The sequence below is a fragment of the Crocuta crocuta genome, unplaced genomic scaffold (assembly GCF_008692635.1).
Source record: "Crocuta crocuta isolate KB4526 unplaced genomic scaffold, BGI_CrCroc_1.0 scaffold235, whole genome shotgun sequence".
NCBI lineage: Eukaryota > Metazoa > Chordata > Mammalia > Carnivora > Hyaenidae > Crocuta > Crocuta crocuta.
In genome coordinates, this window is record NW_027531285.1 from 6,717,023 (window position 1) to 6,731,976 (window position 14,954).

Sequence of the window (14,954 nt, forward strand, 5' to 3'; positions counted from 1 at the left end):
TTTTTTTTTTTTTTTTACATAGAGACAATAAATTCTACAAATGGGAATATATATTTCTTACTTGAATAGAAAGCATTCCTAATTCTTAATTTATAGGCACAACATCACAGAAAATTATCCAAATGTTCTATTTTGCTTACAAAAAAAAGTTCCAATCACAAGAATCACTGAGGTCACCAGTTACTCCTGAATGGATTCAGCATGTTAGATTGACAAGGAATTTCAAACATTATGGTTGTATGGCCCTTCTTGAATTCTTGTTTCCTACTGCAAGGAACAGAGACCAGATGGATTTTAGTATTAAAAACAAATTAAACCTAAGGACCTCAATAAAAGAAAAATAAAGAAGATAATAGGGTGAAGTGGAATACATAATTTAAGTGTGGCGGTCCATCATTTTAAGCCCTCCAGAGGCTTTAAATTTAAAGGAGTCACTTGCTTTACTGTTTCTGATTGAGATCCTGCATTTGAACATGCCACTGAATGTTCTGGCACAGCCCCTGGTTCTTGGGTCAGCTGTTTTCATCCAGCTCCACCACTTACTGTGTGAAGTTAGGCAAATTACTTAACCTTTGTGGTTTTTGTCTATACAGTGGGTATGAGTGGCATCTACTTCTAAAAGTCCTGGGGTGGATTGAATGAAATAATATATGTAAGGTGCTTAGCACAGTGCCTAGGCTGTAGTAAGACCCAAAAAATATCAGCATAGTTGTTCAAAGAAATAGAAGTCTATAGCAAACATAGCATTACCTTTTCTGACAAAGACCCCAGAGTTAACATAAAACATAAACACTTCTTTCCCCCTTTTGTTCTCGCAGAATTTTTGTCTCTCTTCATTACCACAGTCTCCTTTCAAATGTCTGTCTGAATCTTTGGCACTTTGTGTAGATTAAAAGCTAGAGATAGGAGGCTATCCAACTTGCTCTGCAAAGCAGCAGAGTCCTGAGGGCCAAGGGTATGGATGAGATAAAGGTAATTAAATCACAAGGGCAGTGATTTCCAGCCTACAGTCTTAGCTTACGCTAGCCAGAGAGCTGGAGGCCGGACAGGCCTTGCTAGCAGAAGGGCAAATGAGGTGGAAATTTCAGCTCCCTAATACTGGAGGGAGAGGCTGTGAGATGGCTGTTGGCAGAGATGGAGAAACAGTCTCAAGGAGAAAGAGTGCTGGAAAAGTACAATGCAGACTCGCACGCATCTCTCCTAAATCTAATATTTACCTGCATTCCTCACTACCTGCCGCACGCGGCACTGGGTTACTTTCACAGGCTGTCTTTATCCACCTATTTTACAGGTGAAACAGCCAAGGTTCAGAGATGATTGCTTGCCCCAGATCACACAAAGAAAGCAGAAATTGCATTCCGAGGTGGCATCTGTTGTTTGTAGCAACAGTTGCAGTAATCTGGGTCACGGGCATCCGGAAGACCAGGCGTGAAGGCGCTGAGCTAAGGAGAAAACAGTCTGCTCCCAGACACAGCAGTTTTAAGGCCTTCTACCTGGTAGACCAGCATTTGCATAGAAAAGTCATTGGAGTAAAGTGGTAAAAGCCCTAGGAGATTTCACGTGGGTAATTCATCGCGACAGAAAACAACTTGATTGGTCCATGATGGCTACAGGCTTAGCAGTTCTTTCTTTTTGTCCGGGAATTAGAAATTGGCATCACTGTGCAGAAAGGAATGCAGACTCGCCAGGCAGGGAGACACGCCGTGGACTCATATGCATAATAAAAAGACAGGTTGTGTTCTTGCTGCACATCTGTGAGAGAAACTTTTAAAACAGAGCTTTTTTTCTGAATAATTAATCCTCTCCCTTGATTTAGCCCCTCATTTTTTAGTAATGAATATTTATGTCTCCTTGCTGTTTTGCTTACTGACTGCAAATTTACAGTCACTTCGGGAGAGGAGCCGTGAGGCTGATGGCTAAAAAGCTGCAATACTCAAGCTGAAAACTTTTAAACTCAGCCACAATTAAAGCACTGAAGCATTCGAGCTCCCTGTCAGAACATATTTTCAGATTTTACAGTCTCTGGAAAAAGAAAAACCTTGGCGTCTGCGATACTTGCAGAAGTCGATTGGGCATTAAGAGGCACTGAAGAGACTGTCCTACTGAGATTGCGCCTTAATTAGTAAATACTATCAGGAGGGTAGAAAAGTTAGGCCTTTTGAATGTGGCCCATTTAGTACAAAAGCACCAGGAATCTATGACTAAACAGTGTGGATTTAGCTATTACTGTTATGTTTTTATTTTTTATTTTATTAAAAAATTTTAATAAGCCAGACACAAAAGGACAAATACTGAATGTTTCCACTTACGTGAAGTACGTAGAATAGGCAAACTCGAGAGAGAGAGAGAAAGTAGGATGGTGGTTATCAAAGTCTGGAGGCGAGAGAGAAATGGAAAGTTACTGTTTAATGGGTACAGTTTCAGTTTAGGAAGATTAAGAAGTTTTCAAGATGGATGGTGGTAATGGTTTTACGATAATGTAAATATATTTCCTGCCCCTTAACTATATGCGCAGAAAATGGTTAAAGTGGCAAATTTCATGGTATGAATATTTCACCACAGTAAAAAATCCTTAAGCCACAACAATAATGCCAATCATGCCTACCCGTATTGACTGCCGTGCTGGGCAGTGGGCTAAATGCTTTTCCTGTGCATTCTCCTATTTAACCCCCAGGGTTAATACCAAAGAGAATGAGATAAAAAGTTTAAGTCATCTGTCTCAGCTCCACACAAATAGCAAATGGTAGAGCAGGGTTTGAACGTGGGTCTATTTACAAAGCCCACACCCAAGGGTCGCCTGGGTGGCTCAGTCAGTTAAGTGTCCGACTTCAGCTCAGGTCATGATCTTGCATTTCCTGAGTTGGAGCACTGTAGTGGGCTCTGTGCTGACAGCTCAGAGCCTGGAGCCTGCTTCAGATTCTGTCTTCCTCTCTCTCTCTCTCTCCCCCTCTCCACTCATGCTCTGTGTTTCTCTCTCAAAAATAAATATGAAAAAAATTTAAAAACAACAACAACAAAGCCTAAGCTATACTTATACCATTATACTATGTTAATATTTATACATAATATTAAAAATATATATTTAGAGCTTTAGAGAACTTTTTAAAGTTTACACAATACTTTCACATTTAAGAAATATTTTCATATCAAATCAAAAGCAAGTTTTAAATAAAAACAAACACCGAGGCTCAATGTTCTAATGCTAAAAAGTGGCTTTATTATCAGCTGATCCTTTTTCAATTTTCCTCCATCTACAGAATCTCAAACACACAGCAAAGGCAATGCTGTGGCTCCACATCTTTCTGACAGTAATTTTGTAATTTTGACAGTAAGACAGAAGAGGGGGAAAATGAATTTACTCCCTTTCCCTTTGTCCCCCACTGTTGTTTCAGGTGATGGCCTCTGGACGCTTTCTAGAATGGACTTCTGTTACTTTGCATTGTTTTTGTCTCCATATCTCACGTTATTTTCAAACTGCCCCCCCCCCTCCCCTGGGTAGTCCATCAGGGGCTCCGCTTGCTCTAGGCTCACAGAGGTAGGAAAGTGACCCCAACCTCTGCAGGGACAGAGTCATTTGGGAGAAGTGAATGTTAACTTTGTTGTTACTTAGGGAAAGCCCGCCTTCATGTAGATGAGGCCAGTACCTAGATAACCAGAGCCAAAAAATGAAGAGTCTTATTGACACTGTTTAAAAATTTCTGGCTTTTTCCCAGGAATGGCTGACACACAATGGGCATTCAGTTATATTTTCCTTGAAATAACATGTCATCTGACCAATTTACAAGAACGCCAAGATCTTGATTTCTGAAATGTGGCCTGAGCACAGTCTCTTCTCATTCCACTCATCCAGTTCATGCATTCAATGAAGATCTGCTGTGTGGCAGGTGAGAAAGAAACCTGACCAGGTAACTGTCATGATCTGTGGTGAATGTAGCATCAGAAACAGATACAGAGTATTAATGGGAGCACAAAGGAAGCCTTCTAACTCTGTGGGGAGAGCATTCCAGGTTGAGGATGAAGGGGGCTTATGTTTGGTGGGTTTAGGAACATCAAAGTGGACTGTATCACCTCTGCCAGCCTTTGTCACCAACTTTTCTCCTCCTGTGAAACTGGGTATCCCGGTAATGTGATGAGGCTCTTTATCCTTATCCTTTCTTTCTTAGACAGAATGTCTCTTTTACCCCTAAGGCTATACGTAGATGTCCCCAACTGAAACCTCTAGTCCTAATCTTTATACATGATCCCCCACAAACATTTTTGATTGCTTTCATGAAACTGCCACTTGAATCTCTTCTGGGTTCCTTGGTTCCTTCAGATCTACATGTTTTCCAAAGAATTCATCATCTTCGCCCCAAACACACCCCACCAGCTCCTCTTCCTGGTAATACTTCCCTTGACAATGTCCCATTACCATTGAATTAGTGACGCTTACAACTTCAAAGTCACCTTTGCTTCCTCCTTCCTGGTATTTCACATGGACTCAGTTATCCACACCAGATGACAAAGAGTCAAAGCTACAAAGATGGCCCCCACCAAGTTACTAAACAGGATTGGACACGTATAAGTGGGCAATCATTGCTGGCTATTGCAATCAAGAGGAAATGAATTTTTTTCCTGTTTGACCGCTCTGTGACATGCATATCTTTACCTGAAAACTTCTTGAGGTAAAATATGGAAAACCACAAACCACACTTCCAGATGAGATGACATGATTTATGAGTTGTGAACTCATCATTTTAAACACAATGAAAACATTTGAGTGCATGTGTCTATATTTTAAGCCAGCTGGAATTATCAGTTGGGTTCATTCTGAGCTGTTTCTAAGGTTCCCAGGGATTCTAAAGTATTTTGTCTTTATTTCATTCTGGTACCGAAGTGATGTGAAGTCTCCGAAGTCACTTTAGTTGCTACACAAGAGCTCTTATGCAAGGACATTCCTTTTCTCTTCCTCCTGTTTTTCTGAACCTGCAAACACCTTTTCTTCAGAAAGCATTCCCTTATTAACCTTATGTACCCTTATGGTACGTGTTTTGTCATACCTCAACATTCCAGGTGAAATATTTGTCAGTTCAATTAATTGGGAAGCAGGCAGCCCAAATAAACAGTCAAAATGAATTATCAATAATAATGAAATAAAGTCAGCTTTAATGATGTTAGGACTTTGTGGGGGCTCTAGTCAGAGTTAATGTTGCCAGGGAAGAACAATGAATATAAATTATAACAAAATATCAATGGAAGAAATTATTAGCCTTTGCTCTCAAACCTTTTTCATTTGTAATAGTTGGGCAGGAAGCGACATAAAGTGTGATTACGTAAGGTGTACATGTGACCTCTTGTCAAAAGACAGCTGAATCTGAAACTTTATCTTCATGTCAGTTACCCATTAGGAAACACAGTTAATATGTTTACCTCTGAATGTTTACTTTATTCTAGGGTGATGTGCTTGCCAAATACTTTCACACTATGGCAGACAATTTAGTTACTTTCTTTTTTAATGTGTTCATATTGGCTACATTGCCAATACACCCGCCCAGTTATATGGATAATGATGACAATTGAAAACAATCATCTTTGTGTAGTGCTGGTGTAAGTGGATGAAGTTGCTTATGGCCAAGAGAACAGACTGGGGTGTTGGGCTGCAGGTCCTTCCAGCAAACCCAGGAGACCCATACCTGAGCATAGGCTCTAGTGTAGAAACTGGGAAGCCAACATAGCACACTGGTCTTAATTTCATCTCTGGAATTAAACTGTGTTCTCCAGCTCTTCCTAGCCATGAGAGCTCCCTGCTCTTCAGTTTCCTCATCTGTGGAGGCTAACACATTCTACCTCACAGGTTTCAATGATCCCTGTAAAGTGCTTAGAATTGTGCCTGGTACTCAGTAGGAGCTCAAAAACTGTTAGCTGTTACCTTGGGACTATCCAAAGAGGAGGAAGCCAGATCATATAGAATAAAGAAGTACAGGAACTTCCCAGGAGATGGGTGGGTCACTAGAGGAAATGCTTTATTGTTACCATGGAAATGTCCCTACTCTGCTCCTAAGAGCAGTACCATAGCTAAAATAGATTGTGGTATACGTTTTTCCAAAGAATAATTCCAGATACATAATAGAATTCAATGGGTAAACAGGATCTAACTTACAGGATTTACAGCACGGATCTCTATTTCAGAAATGAATCTATTCTCTACATTAAATATCATTTGAGTTATTTATTTTGACCATAACAGTATTTTCTTATTAAGAATCTAAGATAATTTGGGCTTTGCACAATAATAACTTAATGTGAAAATTTTATGTATCTGAACATGAATTTAATGAAGGTAAGAAATAAAGTTACTTATCTGGAACTAGGGCCATAATATATGAGCTAAACAGAACTTGTTAATATAAAGAAGGGATAATACTTAAATAGGATTTAATTCTCAGACTTTCTATCTCTACTTTAGTCATATAATTAGCATCTCATTTAGTCAATTCATATGTTCTATGGGTGAAGGGCAAATTTAGTTAGTACTTTATTTCCCAATAGATAAAATTAGAACACATAATCCATATCTGAAATCTGTTGAGAATTGTTTTGAGTACTTTATATTTTCTGTATGGAGAGTTTCTACAAAGAAATCTTTTTACAAAATAACATAATAATTCTGTGAGATAATACAAATCTCAAGAAGCACAAAAAAGAAATTCCAAGATGAACAAATGTCAATATTAATTTAAAATGGCACTAGGGTCAAAATACTAGAATACATTTATTGTGATTATTTTGAGTGACAGTATTAAGAACATGAATCTGAATAAGAGCTATCACATGACATGTTAAATAGGAATTGTTCAAATGTGCTCTGACTCACAGACATCTTAGTGACTTTTTTTTTTAATGTGTTCATATCGGCTACACTGCCAATACACCTGCCCAGTTATATGGATAATGACAATAATATTCAGCTCATATAGGCAACACTTTTACCTGGAAACATAAATGATTGGTCATAATTTTAATCACAACTTACAGACAAACCATAGTAATCATGAAATAGTATTTTTAAGTATAGAAAAATAAAGAATTTACTTTTAACTGCTCGAGTACTGCTAAACCATTCATATAACTTTCTTCTTCCTCTGATCAGCATACATATCAAAAAAGTTTTGAAACTCGAAAGAAAATAAGAACACTTTTAGGAGCACCTGGGTGGCTCAGTTGGTTAAGCATCTGACTCTTGGTTTTGGCTCAGGTCATGATCGCACGGCTTTGTGGGTTTGAGCCCCATAGTGGCCTCTGTGCTGGCAGTGCAGAGCCTGCTTGGTATTCTCTCCCTCCCTCTCTAGCTCCGCTTCCCCCACTTGTGCTGTCTCTGTCTCTCTCAAAATAAAAAAATAGACTTAAAATTTTTTTTAAAAAAAAGAACAGTTTGAGAACAAAGCAAATCAACCATAGTGACAAAAGTTCAATGAAGAACATTGTTTGCCTTTCATTAATTTCTATTATCAGAGGGGAAAATGGTAAATTTTATTACAACTGTAGACAGATATTATATCATCAACATAATCTATATAAATTACTATGTGCCATTTACCATACTCAGAAATCAATTAGGTAATTTCTATACTTTTGATTATTTAGAACTCATTTAGTTAGTATAGATTCTGGTTCCACAAAGCTTACAATTTTAAAACATTGTTTTGAGAGAATGATACCAGCAGGCCAGTTGACTTATTTTCTCATTTCTGAAAATCTGAATCTATATATCTAAAATAAATTCTCCCTCCCCCTTGCCTTTTTAAAAATGAGCCTTACAAACTTGTTTTTACTATAAAGGCCTCAGATATCATGGACCTTAGGAAATACACCAAGTAACATGTTCATACATTTTATTTTGTAATATATTTTATGAGATATTGATAGCCATGATTTCAGAGCTTTGGAAACAAGAGGAAAATATTTTTCAAATTATAGATTGCATAGAAATAACTTACATATAACTTTCAGTGGTGATAATACCAATTCAGATTGGTTGGAATGCCTCTGTAGGATGCAGGGGATGGAGTGGAGGATTGAAATAATTATGTTTCCAGAATATTTAGTTGCTACCTTAGGGGAGCATCGTTTTAATTGTGAACAAATGAATTTTTGATGTTACCAATAATGCATATTTATTATTTAAAAAAGAAACTAGGAAATAAATGTTTGAGCCTTAGCCCTGCCATTTACACATTCCATAACTTTGGGCAAAATTTTAAAAAAAATTTAATGTTTATTTTCTTTTTGAGAGAGAGCATGAGTAGGGGAGGGGCAGAGAGAGAGGCAGACACAGAATCTGAAGCAGGCTCTGGGCTTTGAGCTGTCAGCACAGAGCCCAATATGGGGCTTGAACTCATGAACTGTCAGATCATGACCTGAGCCAAAGTTGGACACTTAACCGACTGAGCCACCCAGGTGCCCCCATGATGTTGGGCAAATTACTTTAACCTCTCAGTGCTGGGTGTGCTAATCTATAAAATGTAGATAATGATAGATAGCACTTACCTCTTAGAGTTGTTGTGATTAGGTAAATTGATATAGGTAAAACGCTTAGAACCTTGTCTGGCATATAACAGGCAATCAATCACGATTAGCTATTATTGTTTTTACTAACGTGTACATTTTCCTCCAATGTTGCATACATTTGATGTTATCGTGTGTGTGTGTTTCATTTTATAAAAAGAGAGAGAAAGCATAAGCAGGGGAGAGGGGCAGAGGGAGAGAGAGAATCTTAAGCAGGCTTCCCACTCAGCACAGAGGCCGACTTGGGGCCCCATCCCATGAGCCTGGAATCATGACCTGAGCCGAAACTGAATCGAACGCTCAACCGACTAAGCCACCCAGTCTCCCTTTTTCGTGTGTGTTTTAAAGCTTTGGTGGTTTAACAGAATAGTATCATTGTCATCTTCATTTAAATTTCCTTAATTATTAGTAAGACTGAATTCTTTTCTAATTATTTACAACCTGGATGAATTTCCAGAAAATTATGCTGAGTAAAAAAAAAAAAAAAAAAAAAGCCAGTTCTAAAAGATTACATACTGTATGACTCCATTTCTAGTAGCAATTTGGAAATGACAAAGTTGTAGTAATGGAGACCAGATTAACCCTTGCCAGGGTTAGGTCTGGGGTAGAGGCAAGGGGCAATGTTGCTATAAAAGGGCAAAATGAGGGACCCTGTGATAGAACTCGTTTATATCTTGACTGGATCAATATAAATACCCTGGTTGTGATACTGTGCTAATAGTTCTGGAAGATGCTGCCACTGGGAGAGATTGAGTAAAGGGAACACGATCTCTATTATTTCTTACAACTCGATAAAAATCTTTAATTAAAATTATAGATATATGTAAATTATCAATCAGATGAAAACAGATTGGGAAAAATATTTCTACAAATTTCAGAGGGTTAAGATTTTGCAATTGTGTATCAGTGACAGAGAATGTCCTCAGCAAAGGACACAAAAAGGCAATTCACTCATATTTTCTCTCTCCCCTGCATCTCTAACATAAATACATTAATCAAGAAATTACTCCATTTTTATGAAATATGAAAATTTCTTACATAAAGGTAGATTTTAAATATGTAAACATTTGAATTACTGATGGCAAAGCAAGAAAATGAATTTCTAAACCTAATGACCATTTATTTCCATTATAGTGAGTTCTCTAATATCCTTTAATGAATTATGTAAAATATTCAGAAAGTTTTTATTAAATTCACAGGAAATTAAATGTTGTTTTCAGTAGTCCAGAAAAAGAAAGACCTTCTGGTATAGCATAATTTTGAGTATTATACTGTATTTTCTGGCTTTTATATAACATATAGAAAGTGAAAAATGACTTAGAGCCAACCTTTTTGGAATATTTATTAAATCCAGTAATGCAAGCACATCATAACCTTGCTACACAATCTACACGAGATTATGCTACTTAGTCTAGTTACTAAGTCAACAAATATTTCTAACGCATCTACCAGGCGCAGGGCACTATTCTAGGTGCCGGCAATGCAGTGATGAACAAGGCAGAGACAAGACAGATAGACGCCTCTGAAGAGTGAGAGTGAAATAAGAGAACTGTGCGCCTTGGTAAGCATCTCTAAAACTTCATGAAACGTTATCTCCATGTATTTGCTTCAGCGGAGCCCTATTCAGGGCCCTTGGTCAACTCTGGGAAAAAGGAGGAAAGCAATCATGTATACACTGGTGACATGGAAGAAAGACTGTCCAGTTGGTCTCTTCTTTTGCTCTGTGCAATGGCAAGTTGAATGGCAAGCATTCAACTAACTCAGCACACTACTACTACTGATTCCACTATTAACACTTTAGAGGCTTAGGAGCAAAGAACTCTAGCTAGGCTTGTTTATAAATGTGAGAGGCCAGAGAGTAGGAACCTGGGGAAAAGCCAGAGCCAAAGTCCATTTAGTGAAGCTTCTCCCTAGTGAATGGCAGAGCTGAGACAGAACTCTTACTGTTAAACTGACAGTTTAAGTGAAATGCTTTAAGTCTTTCAACATCAGCTCTCTCAAGAACTCTCAAGGCAATCTTGAGTAGGGATTATACAAAGTACACACCTTACAGGACCCTGGAATGGATTTCCTGATCACTATGAGTATTTGTGACATCTTCCTAGAAATCCCCTTACCAGGCGCGCCTGGGTGGCTCAGTTGGCCAAGCATCTGGGTTTGAGCCCCGCCAGGCTCTGCATGGACAGCATGGAGCCTACCTGGGATTCTCACTCTCCCTCTCTCTCTCTCTGCCCCTTCTCCACTTGCGCATATGCTCTCTCAAAGTAAATAAGTAATTTTTAAAAAAAATCCCCTCATGGAAATATCATCAAGATCACTCCCTTTTTTTTCACTCCTAAGAAACTGTTTTCCTGCTTACTTTTGTTTTTGCTTTCCTACTCAACTATTACTGGGGAGCCCAAAGAGAACTACCACCTATCTTTATCTATAGAATATTGGCTATTTTATTGAATTTGTGTAACAGCAAACATATAAAAATATATAAAATCTATGTATGTTTATATCTTTCAGACACAGATCGGAGTTAATTTTTTTTCTTTTTTTCTTGGAGAGAGCACCAGTGGGGAAGGGGCAGAGGGAGAGGGAGAGAGAATCTTAAGCAGGTCCCACCCCAAGCCCAGTGCAAAGCCTGACACAGGGCTTCATATCAAGACCATGAGATCATGACCTAAGCCAACATCAAGAGTTGAAATGCTTAACTGACTGAGCCACCTAGGGGTCCTGGTCCAGAGTTAAAAACTTTTAAATGAGGTTTTCTGAAAGAATATTTAAGTAAACTTACTTAAGCTAACTGTATTTAAGAAAACATGTACAATTCCCCTTGATGGTAACAATGATAGTGAATTGAAAATGAGGATAGTCTTCTCCCTCTTACGTAGGTAGTAAGTCAACTAGTTATCTGTTCGCTAAACCTAGGAAGCTTCTAATGAGACCCAGGAGAAATAGTAATTCCCAAAGTTCTTTTAAAGAGTGAGCCTAATACAAGTGCAAATTTAAAACCACCTTCAGAGCTCAACTTGTTTTCAGCCACTATTACAATGAAGGAGGATGCTAGAAGGCAGGAATGGTAGGCCCATGTAGCCTGAGGGAAAGTTCTAGTAAAGAACATTTTCTGAGGTAGGAGCCGACAAATCCAGGACTCTGGTGTTTCATCATAACTGGTCTCCTTAGCTGCATTTCCTCTTCTAACCTGTAAATGTTGGAGGTCATCAGGGTTTAATTTAGGGACTTTCTTTAATGCCTACTTTTTCTCTGCAAGTGATCCCATCCACCTCAATGGCTTTACATCCTGTTAACTACTAAATTTAAATCTCTGTCCCAGACTTGAGTTCCAGACCCATATAACCAACTACCCCCTAATACCAGGCTTCTTAATTATAAAATACCTAAAAGCGAACTCTTGAATTTCTTCCCAAACCTATTATTCCCTCAATCTTCCTTGCTACACTGAGTAGCTAGCCTCCGCTCAGTTGCTAAAGGCAGAAACAAAAAATTATCTTTAATACCCCTTTTTCTGATCCCTCATATCCAATTCATTAATGAGTCCAGCTAATTCTATCACTTAAATCTACCTTGAATCTCTCTTTGCTTACCAGACCTGCTGGCCCACTCATCCTTTACTGGGCATTTGCAATAGCCTTCCAACTTGTTCCAGACCTTCCTTCTTGGCCCCTCTCAGTCCATTCTCCACATCCCACATTTACTTTCTGAAAGAGGAGAATTTCAAAGTAACAGGCAAGTTTCAGGAATAGTGTAAAGATCTTTATCTTTCTGAACCCAGTTTCAGACATGATGACCCATTCATTATCCCTGAATTCTCCAGTGAGTATTTCCTCCCACGCCATTGAGACAGGGGTCACTCTCTAACACAAAGAACCAGTTCAAGTTTTCCAATTATCTTAGCAATAGCCTTTGTAACAAATTCAATACTGGATCACACATTGCATTAAGTTATCTCCTCTCTTATTCCTTCAACCTGGAACAGTTTTTCAGTCACTTTCTATCACAGTCTTGACAGCTTTTGAGACTACAGGCTAGCTGCTTTTACAAGGTACCTCAGTTTGGGTTTGTCCGGTGTTTCCTCATAAAGAGGGTCACATTATGCATTTTTGGCAGAAATATCACAGAGGCGATTTTTGTTCCCTCAGTGCATCACAGCAGATTGTATGGGTTCTGATCATCTAAGAAACAGATGCACGTTGAACTAAACACAAGAGACTTCCTGGGAGAAGAGGCCTGTGAAGATAAAGGGGAGGAAGCAGGAGTTGGCAGAGGGCCTTTTGACCAAGTCTAGGGGCTGTGAAAGGAAAGAAGGTTGGCCTCAGACTGCAATTCAGTCCTGAGAAAGCCTCAGACAGACTGATGGGGTGTCCCTAAGAAAATGTCTCCTTTCAAAGGAATCCCACATCAGGCAGGAATGGACAGGCTCAAGCATCCCCACCTCGCCCAGTGACTGGCTGGCAGAAGTGAACCTCCACATTCGTTGGCTCGCACCTAGTTCTTCCTTTCTACGAAGTGGCTGTTTCGTCTCCATGGGGTGTGTATGCCATAATTTGCGCAGCCAATCCCCTACGGCGGTGTGCACTTTGTTTCTAGTTGTTTGACGCTAAGAACAATGCTGCAATTAACATGAGATCTCAGAAATGCCAGGGATGGAATGTGAAGCAGGCAAGCCATGAATTCCTTGGAGAAGTTTGCAGGAAGCTTCTCTGGGTATGGTCTTCCTGAATTCTCTCCTTCTCACGCAGCAGGAAACATTCAGGCTGCTTAGCTGCTCTCAGCCTACTGGAGGTCATGGAGAGTGGACATAGTTTGGTGGGGCCCATATCAAACTTCCATTCAGAAAGCCCACGAATTTCAAAGTGAAAGTCTCCCCAAGGTCTGCAGCTCTCTGGTCTTTCTTCCCTGCGGAGAAGGCCCTGCTCTGGTTTTCTCTGCCAAAACCCCCACCAGAAAGCAAGCCTCATCTGTGCCCAGCAGTCTATAGACCATAGCAGCCAAGTGGAGGGAAGGAAAGACAATCTCGGGTTCAATGTTCCCACAATCTGTTCCAAGTCCATCTAATAATTTAATGCACTGCTATGAAAATTACCTAGAATGTGAATCCCAAGCAAAGCTGTTCTTTTGTAAGCTTGAAGTAGAAATGTGATGACACAAAACCAGTTAATTAACTTAAAATCAGAGTAATGAACTGAAAAACCTTAATGGAAAACCTCTCAGCTCCCTGCCCTCCTTGCTGACGTCAACTTAGTGCAGGACTGTGAGAGATCAGGAGTATGGAACAGGTCATGCTTCAAAACATTTCTACTGAAAATGTCTTTATACCTGATAAAGACAGAATCCAAGAATTCCCTCCTGGCTTCTACTATATGGTAGTCATCGCTTTTATGCATCCTAGGATAATACACTCACATTACAACATACCACTCTAATTGTATACCTACTGTAAGAATTTTGTAAATTTCAAATTATTCCATTTTTGTTCAATGCACATTCTACTCTTTTCTATTCAACTTCTCTGCATATTTTGTGATTAAGTCTTTCACCGAGCAGATTACCCTACAGAATATTAGTCAAAGACCACAGTATCAGTAATTACTCAGTTTGGATAATCAACTATGTTGAAACATGGCAGAATGATTAAATTCACTATATACACATATGCTGTTTTAACACTACAATGCATTTAATGCTATCTCTAAACATGTTCAGTATTGAAGTCCTAATACAGTATACTGCTTATGCCTGTTTTCCCTGCAACAAGTGCTGACAGGTGGTCTCAACCAAGGAGGGCAAGCATGGCAGAAAGTACTGTACAGCCTTGGGTAATGAGCACACTCATTGCCAAACACCCTTATCTAATGAGCACTCCACTGCACCTCTCTACTTGAAAGCAGTCTGTAACGTGTGGTGTCCCTTCTTTGGCCTTTTTTGTGTTTTCACAAGGAATGTTGACCAATAATGGCCAAAAAAGGCATACACTGGACAGTATGAGACCTGCTACAAATCAACAAGGGCAAGTGGTACTCTAGGTGTGGAGACGGAAGTGCTATGACAGCAGGAATATGCCCTCAAGGAAACAGTCACAGAAGCAGGGTAGAGATCAACAGGAAATTATCTTCGTCTAAGTCTTCTGACATTATGAAGACATCATAAACATTACTGCAGCCTGGGACAAATTCCTAACAATTTTTTGAAGGACAGGTAGCAATTTCATGACCAATTTTGTTAGGAGAAAAATAAAACAAAATGGAAGACCAAGTGCCAATGGTAGACATCAGGGTCATTTCTCCATAGGACTTCTGCTATACACCGTCACCACCCCCACCTCAGGTCAATTACCACCGTTCCGTCTTAGAAGCATGTCCTCCCTTCTTCCTGACTTACTCCCTCCCATGGCATATGTCTCT

At 39.2% G+C, this 14,954-nt stretch overlaps 1 protein-coding gene across 2 annotated transcripts in view; it reads left to right on the plus strand.

Moving 5' to 3' along the window:
- The window catches only part of LOC144237596 (uncharacterized), a 241,932-nt gene that overhangs the window by 213,732 nt on the left and 13,246 nt on the right, over positions 1-14,954 (plus strand). Inside the window, exon 5 of one of the 2 annotated variants that reach the window (XM_077771277.1) lies at positions 3,714-3,884. The exons of the other annotated variant lie outside the window; for it this stretch is intronic. The gene's annotated coding sequence lies outside the window, so the exon portion shown is untranslated. The remainder of the gene's footprint in view (positions 1-3,713; positions 3,885-14,954) is intronic. 2 annotated transcript variants of the gene reach the window in all.